At 37.9% G+C, this 17,920-nt stretch overlaps 2 non-coding genes across 2 annotated transcripts; one reads left to right on the top strand and one right to left on the bottom strand.

Annotated features, from left to right (window-relative positions):
- Positions 1 to 11,682: 11,682 nt before the first annotated feature.
- On the top strand, positions 11,683 to 11,786 carry LOC130938165 (small nucleolar RNA R71). The gene has a single exon (XR_009069341.1). It is a non-coding gene; the product is annotated as a small nucleolar RNA R71 (small nucleolar RNA).
- Positions 11,787 to 15,970: 4,184 nt separating this feature from the next.
- Positions 15,971 to 16,078, bottom strand: LOC130937540 (small nucleolar RNA R71). Its single transcript, XR_009068755.1, has one exon. It is a non-coding gene; the product is annotated as a small nucleolar RNA R71 (small nucleolar RNA).
- Positions 16,079 to 17,920: the final 1,842 nt, after the last annotated feature.

Genomic DNA, 17,920 nt, shown 5'->3' on the forward strand with positions numbered 1-17,920 from the left:
TGCACAAGAGGTTGTGTGCACGCACACTTCGCGATACTTTAGATGATCGTGCGACGTGCAAGATGCTGAACGCTCGCACACTTTGCTCTACTTTGCTGCCTGTGCGTATGCACAAGTGGTTGTGCGCACGCACACATCGCTTTGCTCTTCTCCTTTATTTCTTCATGCTTCCTCCTCCTTGCATGCTCTTCTTCCATTCTCACCAAGCCATTCTTACCTTATACATCTGAAATCACTCACAAACAGCATCAAGGTATCGAATGGAAGGCAAATAGAATAAAATTAGGTTAAATTAGGCACAAAAGAGCATGTTTTCATAATCAAGAACAATTTAGGAGGAAAGCTCAAAAGCATGCTATTTAATGGAATAAGTGTAGGTTTATATGATGAAATCCTCTCAATTCTAACAAAAAATTATCGTAAAATATGGATTTATCAATTCTCCCACACTTAAATACTATCATGTCCTCATGCTATTCACAATCAAAGGAGATGAATGAAAGGGCAAACAATTTATTTAATGTACTACCTATATGCATGCAACTAACCTAGATTTTACTTACTAAAATCTATTCTACTGAAAGTTGGTAGAACAAACTATGAAATTTCAATCATTTCCAAGAAAGCCTTAGGGCCAAGACAAAAAGTCAATGCACTATGATCAATGTCCAAAGAATTAAATTGAGATTTTCAGAACTAACAATCAACTTACAAGAAGATACAACATAAGAAACAAGAACATAGAATTGAGCGATCGAACCCCTCACCGGATGTGTATTCACTCTATTCGCTCAGTGTTTAGGGCTTAATCACTCAATTCTTCTTTAGTCATATTTTTCAAAGATTTGCAAGTCATCTAACAATCAACTAATATTTGATGCATAAAAGCAAATATCATGAGGTATTTGGAGGGTTGTAATTGGGTTAGGGTTAAGGTAAGATTAATATGGTTAAATAAACTTAGTGAATTAGATCTTTGATTAGCTCAAGTATCCACCTAATCCTATACCATCCTATATACACATAACAAAACAACCTAACTACCCATTTAGCTCCTATCTCACATCCACTCATGCATTTTCTTTCCAAAATACAAACATATGCATCCTTTTATTTAGCTTTTTATTTCATATGCTATTATGCACAAGATTTGATAATTTTTTTTAATTACAGAATCAAAATTTTCTTGTTTTTGTCAACAACAAGAGATGTATATGTCTTGAACAATGGACACATAAGTAATTACCCATTTTTCAAATTTTCACAATGAATATCCCATGTAACTTCATCACCAATGTTTCCCAACAATTTTTCCCCACACTTTGTGTAACACACACTACTCCACCCAAGCTAATCAAAGAAGCAATCCAAGGACATCAATGATTTTTCACTTTAGGGAGAATAATGTGCTTAGAATCAAAACAAAAGGGGATTTAAAGGCTCAAAAGGGGTTACAAAGGTGAATGTAAGGGTTGGCCATATGGGTTAGTGAGTTCAATATAAAAAATGGCCTCAATCATCCTAAATACATTCAAACACCAAATATAGGACAAAAAGATTCACGCAAATCTAAGATCACAATAAAAAAGGAGTATAATCACACAAAAATAAACTTTATGATTGAAATTGTGCAACCATCTATTAGAGCTCAAATCTCACAAAGTATGTTGTTCTAGCTCTTTTTTCTATGTTCTATAAAAAGGATACTTCAAACAAGTTGAAAAATAATTTTTCAATTCAATAAATGGCATGCCCAAAGAAAGATTTCATGAAAAATTCTTGTTGTTTGATGAGCGGATAATTTATACGCTTTTTGGCATTATTTTTATATAGTTTTTAGTATGATTTAGTTAGTTTTTAGTATATTTTTATTAGTTTTTAAGCAAAATTCACATTTCTGGACTGTACTATGAGTTTGTGTGTTTTTCTGTGATTTTAGGTATTTTTTGGCTGAAATTGAGGGACCTGAGCAAAAATCTGATTCAGAGGCTGACAAAGGACTGCAGATGCTGTTGGATTCTGACCTCCCTGTACTCGAAGTGGATTTTCTGGAGCTACAGAACTCCAAATGGCGCTCTCTCAATTGCGTTGAAAAGTATACATCCAGGGATTTCCAGCAATATATAATAGTCCACACTTTGCGTGAGTTTTGATGACATAAAATGGCATCAAAACGCCAGATCTCTACCCTTTTCTGGCGTCAAACGCCAAAACTGGCATAAAAGTTTGAGTTAAACGCCCAAACTGGCACCAAAGCTGGTGTTTAACTCCAAGGAAGACCTCTACACGTGTAAAGCTCAATGCTCAGCCTAAGCACACACCAAGTGGGCCCGGAAGTAGATTTCTGCATCATTTACCTATTTCTGTAAACCCTAGTAGCTAGTTTCATTATAAATAGGACCTTTTACTATTGTATTTTCATCTTGGAACCTTGGAATCTATCTTTGATTAGTTTATGCGATCTTAGACATTGGGGAGGCTGGCCATTCGGCCATGCCTAGACCTTGTTCTTATGTATTTTCAACGGTGGAGTTTCTACACACCATAGATTAAGGTGTGGAGCTCTGTTGTTCCTCGAGTATTAATGAAAAGTACTACTATTTTCTATTCAATTCATGCTTATTCCTATTCTAAGATATTCGCTTGCACTTCAACATGATGAATGTGATGATCCGTGACACTCATCACTATTCTCAACCTATGAACGCGTGCCTGACAACCACTCCCGTTCTACCTTAGATCGAGCGTATATCTCTTAGCCTCCATTCCGAAAGATTGGAGTCTTCGTGGTATAAGCTAGAATTATTGGTGGCCATTCCTGAGATCCGAAAAGTCTAAACCTTGTCTGTGGTATTCCGAGTAGGATCTGAGAAGTGATGACTGTGACGAACTTCAAACTCACGAGTGTTGGGCGTAGTGACAGACGCAAAAGGATCACTGGATTCTATTCCAACATGATCGAGAACCGACAAATGATTAGCCGTGCGGTGACAGCGCATTTAGACCATTTTCACTGAGAGGACTAGAAGTAGCCATTGACAACGGTGATGCCCAACATACAGCTTGCCATGGAAGGGAGTATGAAGGATTGGATGAAGGTAGTAGGAAAGCAGAGATCCAACAGGAACAAAACATCTCTATGCACTTATCTGAAATTCTCACCAATGAATTACATAAGTATCTCTATCTTTACTTTATGTTTTATTTATCTTTTTAATTATTAAAACTCCATAACCATTTGAATCCGCCTGCTGAGATTTACAAGGTGACCATAGCTTGCTTCAAGCCGACAATCTCCGTGGGATCGACCCTTACTCACGTAAGGTTTATTACTTGGACGACCCAGTGCACTTGCTGGTTAGTTGTGCGAAGTTGTGAAAAAGAGTTGAGATTACAATGGTGCATACCAAGTTGTTGGCGCCATTGTGTATCACAATTTTGTGCACCAAGTTTTTGGCGCCATTGCCGGGGATTGTTCGAGTTTGGACAACTGACGGTTCATCTTGTTGCTCAAATTAGGTAATTTTCTTCCTATTTTATTTTCAAAAAGTTTTCAAAAATCTTTCAAAATTTTTTTTTTCTTTTTCGTTTTTTTTAAACAATTTTCGAAAAACCCAAAAAAATTCATAAAATCATAAAAACTCAAAAAATATTTCATGGTTCTTGTTTGAATCTAGGGCCAAATTTTAAGTTTGGTGTCAATTGCATGATTTTAATTGTCTTTCAATTTTCGAAACACATGCATTGTGTCCTTGATGATCTTCAAGTTGTTCTTGATGAATTGCCTTGTTTGATCTTCATAATTTATTGATTTGCACTGCATGATGTTCTACATATGCATTCTTGCATTCATATGGCCCAAACATGAGAAAGTTCTAAGTTTGGTGTCCTCCATGTTTTCTTTCATTAAGAAAACTAAGTTCTTGATGTTCATCTTGATCTTCAAGATTGTTCTTGGTGTTCATCTTGACGTTCATAATGTTCTTGCATATATCTTGTGTTTTGATCCAAGAATTATATGTTTTGACTCATTTTGTTGTTTTTCAAAATCGAAAATATATCTTCTTGAATAAATGATTTAGCAAAATGAAGATCCAAGAACATAAAGCATAGGAATTACAGAGAAAAAGCTGGGCGTTCAAATCGCCCATTGAAGAAGGAAAACCGGCGTTTAAACGCCAGCTAGGGTACCTGGCTAGGCGTTTAAACGCCCAAATCATGCAGCTCCTGGGTGTTTAACGCCAGGATGACATAAGTAGAGAAATTTTGTTTTCAAATCAAATCTTTTTCAAATCTTCATATTTTTTTTCAAAATCAAATCTTTTTCAAATCTTCATATTTTTTTCAAAATCAAATCTTTTTCAAATCAAATATTTTCAATCATATCTTTTTCAAAATCATATCTTTTCAAACATATCTTTTTCAAATCATATCTTTTTCAAAATCAATTTCAAAATCTTTTCTAACTTCTTATCTTCTCAAAATTGATTTTCAAATCTTTTTCAACTAACTATTTGACTTTTTATTTGTTTTACTATTTCTTATCTTTTTCAAAACCACAATCAATTTTTCAAAAATTTATTTTAAATTTTATTCTTTTTATTTTCGAAAATTCTCCCCCCTCTCTTATCTTTTTCCATTTAAACACTAACATTCCTCCTCCATTGTCAATTCAAACTCCACCTCTCTTTGTGTGTTCGAATTCTTCCTTACCTACCTCATCCTTCCATTCTTATTTTTCTCTGACACCTCAAGGAATCTCTATACTGTGACATAGAGGATTCCATATTTTCTTTGTTTTCTTCTCTTTCATATGAGCAGGAACAAAGATAAAGGCATACTTGTTGAAGCTGATCCTGAACCTGAAAGGACTCTGAAGAGGAAGCTAAGAGCAGATAAAGCACAAAACTCTGAAGAGGACCTCATTGAAATTTTTGAAAAGGAAGCAGCAAAAGAAACAATTATGGCCGAACCAAACAACAATGCAAGGAAGATGCTTGGTAATTTTACTACACCTATGGTGGACGAAATTGTGATCACATTATATGTTTCTTGGATTTTGAATGAAAGCTTATTTATGGCACTGCCATGTTCTAATTATTTTGAGATGAAGGCTTCTAAGGGGCAGCACCTGTGTGAGGTTTTCTTTATTGGAATTCACAACTCCGCTCAACTAACCAGCAAGTGTACTGGGTCGTCCAAGTAATAACCTTACGTGAGTAAGGGTCGAATCCACAGAGATTGTTGGTATGAAGCAAGCTATGGTCACCTTGTAGATCTCAGTTAGGCAGATTAAAATAGTTTATGGTTTTCGAAAATAAAAAGAGATAAATAATAAAAAGGATAGAAATACTTATGCAGATTCATTGGTAGGAATTTCAGATAAGCGGAATGGAGATGCTGTAGAGCTCTCGGACGCCTGCTTTCCCACTGCTTCTACTCAATCCTTCTTACTCCTTTCCATGGCAAGCTGTATGTAGGGCATCACCGTTGTCAGTGGCTACATCCCATCCTCGCAGTGAAAGCTAATGCTCACGCACTCTGTCACAGTACGGCCAATCACCGGTTGGTTCCCTCCCCTACTGGAATAGAATCCCTCTTTTGCGTCTGTCACTAACGCCCAGCAGGTTACAGGTTTGAAGCTCGTCACAGTCATTCAATCCTAGAATCCTACTCGGAATACCATAGACAAGGTTTAGACTTTCCGGATCCTCATGAATGCCGCCATCTATCTAGCTTATACCACGAAGATTCTGTTGGGGAATCTAAGAGATACACATTCAAGCCTTGTTGCATGTAGAACGTAAGTGGTTGTCAATCACGCGCGTTCATAGGTGAGAATGATAATGAGGGTTATCTAACTCATCACATTCATCATGTTCTTGAGTACGAATGAATATCTTGGAATAAGAATAAGATAGAGAATTGAATAAAAGAAAATAGAACTTCATTAATCTTTGAGATACAGCAGAGCTCCACACCCTTAATCTATGGTGTGCAGAAACTCCACCGTTGAAAATACATAAGTGAAAGAGGTTCAGGCATGGCCGAGAGGCCAGCCCCCTAAAACGTGATCAATAGTCTCTTAGGATGAAGAATAAAACAAAACTGAGACCAAAGATGTCTAATACAATAGATAAATGTCCTATATATACTAGACTAGCTACTAGGGTTTACATGAGTAAGTAATTGATGCATAAATCCACTTCCGGGGCCCACTTGGTGTGTGCTTGGGCTGAGCTTGATCAATACACGAGCTGAGGCTTCTCTTGGAGTTGAATTTCGAGTTATGATGTGCTTTGGGCGTTCAACTCCGGATTATGACGTTTTTCTGGCGTTTAACTCCAGAAAGAGGTGTGTACTTGGCGTTCAACGCCAAGTTGCGTCGTCATTCTTCGAATAAAGTATGGACTATTATATATTGCTGGAAAGCCCTGGATGTCTACTTTCCAACGCCGTTGAGAGCGCGCCAATTGGAGTTCTGTAGCTCCAGAAAATCCATTTCGAGTGCAGGGAGGTCAGAATCCAACAGCATCAGCAGTCCTTTTGTCAGCCTTTTTCAGAGTTTTGCTCAAATCCCTCAATTTCAGTCAGAATTTACCTGAAATCACAGAAAAACACAAAAACTCATAGTAAAGTCCAGAAATGTGAATTTAACATAAAAACTAATGAAAACATCCCTAAAAGTAGCTCAAACTTACTAAAAACTATATAAAAACAATGCCAAAAAGCGTATAAATTATCCGCTCATCACAACACCAAACTTAAATTGTTGCTTGTCCCCAAGCAACTGAAAATCAAATAGGATAAAAAGAAGAGAATATACTATAAAGTCCAAAATATCAATGAATATTAATTTAATTACATGAGCGGGACTTGTAGCTTTTTGCTTCTGAACAGTTTTGGCATCTCACTTTTTCCTTTGAAATTCAGAGTGATTGGTATCTCTAGGAACTTAGAATTTGGGATAGTGTTATTGACTTTCCTAGTTAAGCATGTTGATTCTTGAACACAGCTACTTATGAGTCTTGGCCGTGGCCCTAAGCACTTTGTCTTCCAGTATTACCACCGGATACATAAATGCCACAGACACATAACTGGGTGAACCTTTTCAGATTGTGACTTAGCTTTGCTAAAGTCCCCAGTTAGTGGTGTCCAGAGCTCTTAAGCACACTCTTTTGCCTTGGATCACGACTTTAACCACTCAGTCTCAAGCTTTTCACTTGGACCTTCATGACACAAGCACATGGTTAGGGACAGCTTGATTTAGCCGCTTAGGCCTGGATTTAATTTCCTTGGGCCCTCCTATCCATTGATGCTCAAAGCCTTGGATCCTTTTTACCCTTGCCTTTTGGTTTTAAGGGCTATTGGCTTTTTCTACTGCTCCTTCTTTTTCTATATACTCTTTTTAGATCTCTTCTTTTTTTTTTTTCACTGCTTTTTCTTGCTTCAAGAATCAATTTCATGATGTTTTTCAGATCATCAATAACATTTCTCTTTGTTCCTCATTCTTTCAAGAACCAACAATTTTAACACTCATAAACAACAAGATCCAAAGACATATGCACTGTTCATTCATTCATTCAGAAAACAAAAATATTGTCACCACATCAATATAATTAAACTAGATTCAATAATAATTTCGAAAATTATGTACTTCTTGTTCTTTTGAATTAAAACATTTTTCTTTTAAGAGAGGTGAAGGACTAATGGATTTTATTTATAGCTTTAAGGCATGGTTACATACTAATGATCATGAAATAAAGACACAAAACATAGATAAACTCAATAATTAAAAACCGAAAACAGAAAGAAAATAAAGAACAAGGAATGAATCCACCTCTAGTGGCATCTTCTTCTTGAAGGACCAATGATGTTCTTCAACTCTTCTATGTCCCTTCCTTGCCTTTGTTGCTCCTCCCTCATTGCTCTTTGATCTTCTCTTATTTCTTGGAGAGTGAGGGCGTGTTCATGGTGTTCCACCCTTAGTTGTTCCACATTATGGCTCAAATCTTCCAAGGAGGTATTAAGTTGCTCCCAATAGTTGTTGGGAGGAAAGTGCATTTGAGGCATTTGTTGATGGTGAACCTCCTCTTGTTCTCCTTGAGGGCCGTGAGGAACTTCCCTTGTTTGCTCCATCCTTTTCTTGGTGATGGCTTGTCTTCTTCAATGGAGACATCTCCATCTATGATAACTCCGGCTGAATAACATAGATGGCATATGAGGTGAGGGAAGGCTAGCCGTGCCATGTATGAAGGCTTGTCAGCTATTTTGTAGAGTTCATTAGATATGACTTCATGAACCTCTACTTCCTCTCCAATCATGATGCTATGAATCATGATGGCCCGATCCACAGTAACTTCAGATCGGTTGCTTGTAGGAATGATGGATCTTTGGATGAATTCCAACCATCCTCTAGCTACAGGCTTGAGGTCCAGTCTTCTTAGTTGGACTGGATTACCTTTGGAGTCAACTCTCCATTGGGCGCCTTCCACACAAATGTCCCTAAGGACTTGGTCCAACCTTTGATCAAAGTTGACCCTTCTAGTGTAGGGGTGTTCATCACCTTGCATCATAGGCAAATGAAACGCCAACCTCACATTTTCCGGACAAAAATTCAAGTATTTCCCCCTAACCATTGTGAGATAATTCTTTGGATTCGGGTTCATACTTTGATCATGGTTTCTAGTGATCCATGCATTGGCATAGAACTCTTGAACCATTAAAATTCCAACTTGTTGTATGGGGTTGACTATGACTTCCCAACCTCTTCTTTGAATTTCAAGTCGGATTTCCGGATACTCATTCTTCTTGAGTTTGAAAGGGACCTCATGGATCACTTTCTTCTTTGCCACAACATCATAGAAGTGGTCTTGGTGGCTCTTGGAGATGAATCTCTCCTTCTCCCATGACTCGGAAGTGGAAGCTTTTGCCTTCCCTTTTCCTTTTTTTGAGGAAACTCCGGCCTTGGGTGCCATTGATGGTGAATGAAAAATAAAAAGCTTAGGCTTTTTACCACACCAAACTTAAAGTTGCTCGCCCTCGAGCAAAAAAGAAAAGAAGAGTAGAAGAAGAAGAGAATATTGGAAGAGAGGGAGAAGAGAGGGTTCGGCTATATGAGAGAAGAAGGTGCTTGTGTTGTGTGAAAGTGATGAAGAATGGAAGGGTATTTATAGTGAGGGGGGAGGGTATAGGTTCGGCCAATTTGGGTGGGAATGGGTGGGGATTTGAATTTGAAAGTAGTGGGGGTAGGGGGGTGTATGGGGAAGAGGGGTTGATGTGAATGGTGAATGGGGTAATTTGGAAGAGGAATTGAGGTGATAGGTGAAGGTTTTTGGGAAGTGTGACATTGAGAATAAGATTTGGATTAGGAGAGTGTGATTAGGATTAAAAGAAAAGGTAGGTGGGGATCCTGTGGGGTCCACAGATCCTGAGGTGGGGATCCTGTGGGGTCCACAGATCCTGAGGTGAAAACAAATACCATTCCTTCACCATATAGGCATGTAACATGCCTTCATGCATCATTCTGGCGTTCAAACGCCCATTGATGCACGTTCTGGGCGTTAAACGCCCATGTTATGCATGTTTCTGGCGTTGAACGCCAGTTTCATGCTTGTTTCTGGCGTTCAGCGCCAGATTGTCCTCTGTGTGCGCATCCTGGCGTTAAACGCCAGGTTGTTGCTTGTTTTGGGCGTTCAGCGCCAGAATGGTGCTCTGTTCTGGCGTTGAACGCCAGATAGATGCACCTTACTGGCGTTGAACGCCAGCCTGTGTTGCCTCCAGGGTGAAAATTTTTTTTTCTTCTGTTTTTGACTCTGTTTTTAATTTTTTTTGATTTTTTCGTGACTCCTCATGATCATGTACCTAATAAAACACAAAAATAACAAAGAAACAAAATAAAATAAAATTAGAAAAATAAAATTGGGTTGCCTCCCAACAAGCGCTTCTTTAATGTCAATAGCTTGACAGTGGCTCTCATGGAGCCACATGGTGATCAGGTCAATTTAGTGTGTAGTATTCCCAACACCAAACTTAGAGTTTGGATATGGGGTTTGAACACCAAACTTAGAGTTTGGTTGTGGCCTCACAACACCAAACTTAGAGTTTGACTGTGAAGGCTCTTCTTGACCTTGAACTGAGAGAAGCTCTTCATGCTTGCTCTCTTTTGTCACAGAGGGATGGCCATGTGCCTTAAACACAAGGTAGTCCCCATTCAACTGAAGGACTAACTCACCTCTGTTGACATCTATTACAGCTCCTGCTGTGGCTAGGAAAGGTCTTCCTAGGATGATGCATTCATCATCTTCCTTCCTAGTGTCTAGGATTATGAAATCAGTAGGGATGTAAAGGCCTTCAACCTTTACTAGCACGTCCTCTACTAATCCATAAGCTTGTCTTATGGACTTATCTGCCAATTGTAATGAGAACAAGGCAGGTTGTACCTCAATGATCCCCATCTTCTCCATTACAGAGAGTGGCATAAGATTTATCCCTGACCCCAGATCACATAGAGCTTTTTCAAAGCTCATGGTGCCAATGGTGCAGGGTATTAAGAACTTGCCAGGATCTTGTTTCTTTTGAGGTAGAGTTTTCTGAATCCAGGTATCTAGTTCACTAATGAGCAAGGGAGGTTTACTGTCCCAAGTCTCATTACCAAACAGTTTGGCATTCAGCTTCATGATAGCTCCTAAATATAGAGCAGCTTGCTCTCCAATCACATCTTCATCCTCTTCAGAGGATGAATATTCTTCAGAGCTCATGAATGGCAGAAGGAGATTTAATGGAATCTCTATGGTCTCTAGATGAGCCTCAGATTCCTCTGGATCCTTAATAGGAAACTCCTTCTTGCTTGAAGGACGTCCCAGGAGGTCTTTCTCCTTAGGATTTTCGTCCTCCTCCTCCCTAGTGTATTCGGCCATGTTGATCAAATCAATGGCCTTGCACTCTCCTTTTGGATTCTCTTCTGTATTGCTTGGGAGAATACTGGGAGGAGTTTCAATAGTTTTCTTACTCAGCTGGCCCACTTGTGCCTCCAAATTTCTAATGGAGGATCTGGTTTCATTCATGAAACTGAAAGTGGCCTTTGACAGATCAGAGACTATATTGGCTAAATTGGAATTATTTTGTTCAGAATTCTCTGTCTGTTGCTGAGAAGATGATGGATATGGCTTACTATTGTTCAGCCTGTTGCGTCCACCATTGTTAAAACCTTGTTGAGGTTTTTGTTGATCCCTCCAGGAGAAATTTGGATGATTTCTCCATGATGAGTTATAGGTGTTTCCATAAGGTTCACCTAAGTAATTAACCTCTGCCATGACAGGGTTCTCAGGATCATAAGCTTCTTCAGAAGCTGCCTCTCTAGTACTGTTGGATGCATGTTGCAATCCATTCAGATTTTGAGAGATTATGTTGACCTGTTGAGTCAACATTTTGTTCTGAGCCAATATGGCATTCAGAGCATCAATTTCAAGAACTCCTTTCTTCTGAGGTACCCCATTATTCACGGAATTCCTCTCAGAGGTGTACATGAACTGGTTGTTTGCAACCATGTCAATGAGTTCCTGAGCCTCTTCAGGCGTTTTCTTCAGGTGAATAGATCCACCTGCAGAATGATCCAATGACATTTTCGAAAATTCAGAAAGACCATAATAGAATATATCCAATATGGTCCATTCTGAAAACATGTCAGATGGACATCTTTTGGTCAACTGCTTATATCTTTCCCAAGCTTCATAGAGGGATTCACCATCTTTTTGTTTGAAGGTTTGAACATCCACTCTCAGCTTGCTCAGCTTTTGAGGAGGAAAGAATTTATCCAAGAAAGCAGTGACTAGCTTATCCCATGAGTCCAGGCTGTCCTTGGGTTGAGAATCCAACCACACTCTAGCTCTGTCTCTTACAGCAAAAGGGAAAAGCATGAGTCTGTAGACTTCAGGATCAACTCCATTCGTCTTTACAGTCTCACAGATCTGCAAGAACTCAGTTAAAAACTGATAAGGATCTTCAGATGGAAGTCCATAAAACTTGCAATTTTGTTGCATTAAAGCAACTAGTTGAGGCTTAAGCTCAAAGTTATTGGCTCCAATGGCAGGAATGGAGATGCTTCTTCCATCAAACTTGGACATTGGTTTTGTGAAGTCACCAAGCATTCTCCTTGCATTATTATTATTATTTTCGGCTGCCATCTCTTTCTCTTGTTCGAAAATTTCTGAAAGGTTGTTTCTCTTAAAGATGTTTTTGGATTGTTGTAATTTAGCTTCTCTTAATCTTCTCTTCAGAGTCCTTTCAGGTTCTGGATCAATTTCAACAAGAGTGCCTTTATCCTTGTTCCTGCTCATATGAAAGAGAAGAAAACAAGAAAAGAAAGAGGAATCCTCTATGTCACAGTATAGAGATTCCTTTATGTTAGTAGAAAAAGAAAGGGGTAGAAGAATGAAGAAGGATGGATTCGGATTTTTGGATGAAGAGAGGTGAAGAGAAGTGTTAGTAATTAAATAATTAAATAAAAGAAGAAAAGAGGAGAGAAGAATTTCGAAAATAATTTTGAAAAAGAGGTTAGTGATTTTCGAAAATTAGAAAAAGAATGTAATTAAAATTAAACATGAAACAATTAATTAATTAAAAATAATTTTTGAAAAAAGGAAGAGATATTTTCGAAAATAGAAGAGGGAAAAGTAGTTAGGTGGTTTTGAAAAAGATAAGAAACAAACAAAAAGTTAGTTAGTTGATTGAAAAAGATTTGAAATCAAAATTGAAAAAGACAAGAAGATAGCAAATTAGATAAGATATTTTGAAATCAAATTTTGAAAAAAGATAAAATTTTTGAAAAAGATAAAATCTTTGAAAAAGATAGGATAAAAGATAAAAAGATTTAATTCAAAAATTTTGAAATTACTTACTTCACTAACAAGAAACTACAAGATAAGATTCTAGAACTTAAAGATTGAACCTTTCTTAACAAGAAAGTAACAAACTTCAAATTTTTGAACTAATCACATTAATTATTAGTGAATTTTCGAAAATTACATATAAAGATAAGAAAAAGATTTTGAAAACAATTTGAAAAATATTTTTGAAATTTTCGAAAATAATAAAAAAAAATTTGAAAAAGATATGATTTTGAAAAAGATTTTGAAAAGATAAGATTTTTTTAAAATTTGAAATTTTGACTTGACTTGTAAGAAACAACTAATTTTGAAAATTTTTGACCAAGTCAACCCAAAATTTCGAAATTTTGGAGGGAAATAAGGAAAAGATATATTTTTGATTTTTTGAGTTTTTGAGGAAAACACAAAAATGACCCAAAACATGAAAATTTTGGATCAAGACACAAGATGCATGCAAGAATGCTATGAATGTCAAGATGAACACCAAGAACACTTTGAAGATCATGATGAACATCAAGAACATAATTTTGAAAAAATTTTTGATGCAAAGAAAACATGCAAGACACCAAACTTAGAAATTTTTAATGCATGAAAAATATGAATGCAAAAATGCACATGAAAAACAACAAACAACACAAAACAAGAAATCATCAAGATCAAACAAGAAGACTTATCAAGAACAACTTGAAGATCATGAAGAACACTATGAATGCATGGATTTTCGAAAAAATGCAAGAAAAAATTTTAAAAGCATGCAATTGACACCAAACTTAAAAATTGACTCAAGACTCAAACAAGAAACACAAAATATTTTTGATTTTTATGATTTTCTAAATTTTTTTGTATTTTTATTTAATATTTTCGAAAATAAAGTTTTGGAAAAACGAAAAATAAAAGAAAAATTTTTGAAAAAGATTTTTGAAAAGAAAATTACCTAATCTGAGCAACAAGATGAACCGTCAGTTGTCCATACTCGAACAATCCCCGGCAACGGCACCAAAAACTTGGTGGACGAAATTGTGATCACATTATATGTTTCTTGGATTTTGAATGAAAGCTTATTTATGGCACTGCCATGTTCTAATTATTTTGAGATGAAGGCTTCTAAGGGGCAGCACCTGTGTGAGGTTTTCTTTATTGGAATTCACAACTCCGCTCAACTAACCAGCAAGTGTACTGGGTCGTCCAAGTAAAAACCTTACGTGAGTAAGGGTCGAATCCACAGAGATTGTTGGTATGAAGCAAGCTATGGTCACCTTGTAGATCTCAGTTAGGCAGATTAAAATAGTTTATGGTTTTCGAAAATAAAAAGAGATAAATAATAAAAAGGATAGAAATACTTATGCAGATTCATTGGTAGGAATTTCAGATAAGCAGAATGGAGATGCTGTAGAGCTCTCGGACGCCTGCTTTCCCACTGCTTCTACTCAATCCTTCTTACTCCTTTCCATGGCAAGCTGTATGTAGGGCATCACCGTTGTCAGTGGCTACATCCCATCCTCGCAGTGAAAGCTAATGCTCACGCACTCTGTCACAGTACGGCCAATCACCAGTTGGTTCCCTCCCCTACTGGAATAGAATCTCTCTTTTGCGTCTGTCACTAACGCCCAGCAGGTTACAGGTTTGAAGCTCGTCACAGTCATTCAATCCTAGAATCCTACTCGGAATACCATAGACAAGGTTTAGACTTTCCGGATCCTCATGAATGCCGCCATCTATCTAGCTTATACCACGAAGATTCTGTTGGGGAATCTAAGAGATACACATTCAAGCCTTGTTGCATGTAGAACGTAAGTGGTTGTCAATCACGCGCGTTCATAGGTGAGAATGATAATGAGGGTTATCTAACTCATCACATTCATCATGTTCTTGAGTACGAATGAATATCTTGGAATAAGAATAAGATAGAGAATTGAATAAAAGAAAATAGAACTTCATTAATCTTTGAGATACAGCAGAGCTCCACACCCTTAATCTATGGTGTGCAGAAACTCCACCGTTGAAAATACATAAGTGAAAGAGGTTCAGGCATGGCCGAGAGGCCAGCCCCCTAAAACGTGATCAATAGTCTCTTAGGATGAAGAATAAAACAAAACTGAGACCAAAGATGTCTAATACAATAGATAAATGTCCTATATATACTAGACTAGCTACTAGGGTTTACATGAGTAAGTAATTGATGCATAAATCCACTTCTGGGGCCCACTTGGTGTGTGCTTGGGCTGAGCTTGATCAATCCACGAGCTGAGGCTTCTCTTGGAGTTGAATTTCGAGTTATGATGTGCTTTGGGCGTTCAACTCCGGATTATGACGTTTTTCTGGCGTTTAACTCCAGAAAGGGGTGTGTACTTGGCGTTCAACGCCAAGTTGCGTCGTCATTCTTCGAATAAAGTATGGACTATTATATATTGCTGGAAAGCCCTGGATGTCTACTTTCCAACGCCGTTGAGAGCGCGCCAATTGGAGTTCTGTAGCTCCAGAAAATCCATTTCGAGTGCAGGGAGGTCAGAATCCAACAGCATCAGCAGTCCTTTTGTCAGCCTTTTTCAGAGTTTTGCTCAAATCCCTCAATTTCAGTCAGAATTTACCTGAAATCACAGAAAAACACACAAACTCATAGTAAAGTCCAGAAATGTGAATTTAACATAAAAACTAATGAAAACATCCCTAAAAGTAGCTCAAACTTACTAAAAACTATATAAAAATAATGCCAAAAAGCGTATAAATTATCCGCTCATCAACCTACTTCCAACTTCTATGGAAGAAGCATCTCAATCCCTGCCATAGGAGCAAACAATTTTGAGCTAAAGCCCCAATTAGTTTCTCTACTGCAACAGAACTGCAAGTTTTATGGACTTCCATCAGAAGACCCTTATCAGTTCTTAACTGAGTTCTTGCAGATCTGTGATACTGTTAAGACCAATGGAGTTGATCCTGAAGTCTACAAGCTTATGCTTTTCCCTTTAGCTGTAAGAGATAGAGCTAGAACATGGTTGGACTCACAACCCAGAGATAGCCTGGACTCTTGGGATAAGATGGTCACAGCTTTCTTAGCCAAGTTCTTTCCTCCTGAAAAGCTGAGCAAGCTTAGAGTAGATGTTTAAACCTTCAGACAAAAAGAAGGTGAATCCCTCTATGAAGCTTGGGAAAGATACAAGCAGATGACCAAAACGTGTCCTTCTGACATGCTTTCAGAATAGACCACATTAGATATATTCTATGATGGTCTGTCTGAATTTTCCAAGATGTCACTGGACCATTCTGCAGGTGGATCCAATCACCTAAAGAAAACACCTGCAGAAGCTCAGGAACTTATTGAAATGGTTGCAAATAACCAGTTCATGTATACCTCTGAGAGGAATCCTGTGAGTAATGGGACGCATCAAAAGAGAGGAGTTCTTGAAATTGATGCTCTGAATGCCATACTGGCTCAGAACAAGATATTGACCCAACAAGTCAATATGATCTCTCAGAGTCTGAATGGATTGCAAAATGCATCCAACAGTACTAAAGAAGCATCTTCTGAAGAAGAAGCTTATGATCCCGAGAACCCTGCAATGGCAGAGGTGAATTACATGGGTGAAGCCTTTGGCAACACCTATAATCCTTCATGGAAAAATCATCCAAATTTTTCATGGAAGGATCAACAAAAGCAAGGCTTCAATAATAACAATGGTGGAAGAAACAGGTTTAGCAATAGCAAACCTTTCCCATCATCATCTCAGCAACAGACAAAGCATTCTGAGCATAATCCTTCTAGCTTAGCAAACATAGTCTCTGATCTATCTAAGGCCACTCTTAGTTTCATGACTGAAACAAGATCCTCTATTAGAAATTTAGAGGCACAAGTGCGCCAGCTGAGTAAAAGGGTTACTGAAACTCCTCCTAGCACTCTCCCAATCAATACAGAAGAGAATCCCAAAGGAGAGTACAAGGCCATTGATATAATCAACATGGCCAAAACCTTAGAGGAGGAGGAGGACATGAATCCCAATGAGCAAGACCTCAGGGGATGTCCAATGGTCAGTACGGAATCCCCTAATGAGGAACCAAAGGAATCTGAGGCTCATACAGAGACCATAGAGATTCCCTTGGACCTCCTTTTACCATTCATGAGCTCTGATGACTATTTATCTTCTGAAGAGGATGAAGACATTATTGAAGGGCAAGTTGCTCAATATTTAGGAGCAATCATGAAGCTGAATGCCAAGCTGTTTGGTAATGAGACTTGGGAGGAAGAGCCTCTCTTGCTCACCAATGAACTGAATACATTGGTTCAGCAAAATTTACCTCAAAAGAAACAGGATCCTGGTAAATTCTTAATACCCTTTACCATAGGCACTATGACCTTTGAAAAAGCTCTGTGTAACCTGGGGTCAGGGATAAACATGATGCCACTCTCTGTAATGGAGAAACTGGGAATCTATGAGGTACATGCTGCCAAATTCTCATTGAAGATGGCAGATAAATCCATGAAAAAGGCTTATAGACAAGTAGAGGACGTGCTAGTGGAGGTTGAAGGCCTTTACTTCCCTGCTGATTCATAATTCTAGACACTAGGAGGGATGAGGATGAATCCATCATCCTTGGAAGACCCTTCCTAGCCACAGCAAGAGCTGTGATTTATGTTGACAGAGGAGAGTTGATCCTTCATGCGAATGAAGAATGCCTTATAGTAAAGACTCAAGGTTCTCCATCTGTAACCATGGAGAGTAAGCATGAAGAGCTTCTCTCTATATAGAGTCAAACAGAGCCCCCACATTCAAACTCTAAGTTTGGTGTTGGGAGGCCACAGCCAAACTCTAAGTTTGGTGTTGAGAGATCTCAACCATACTCTGATCATCTGTGAGGCTCCATGAGAGCTCACTGTCAAGCTATTGACATTAAAGAATCGCTTATTGGGAGGCAACCTAATTTTATTTTAATTTTATCTATATTATTTTTTTTTCTTTTAGGTTGATGATCATGTGAAGTCACAAAGACAATTATAAAAATAAAGAAAAAAAAATCAAAAATAGCACACCCTGGAGGAA

Source organism: Arachis stenosperma, chromosome 6 (genome assembly GCF_014773155.1).
Source record: "Arachis stenosperma cultivar V10309 chromosome 6, arast.V10309.gnm1.PFL2, whole genome shotgun sequence".
Taxonomy (NCBI): domain Eukaryota; kingdom Viridiplantae; phylum Streptophyta; class Magnoliopsida; order Fabales; family Fabaceae; genus Arachis; species Arachis stenosperma.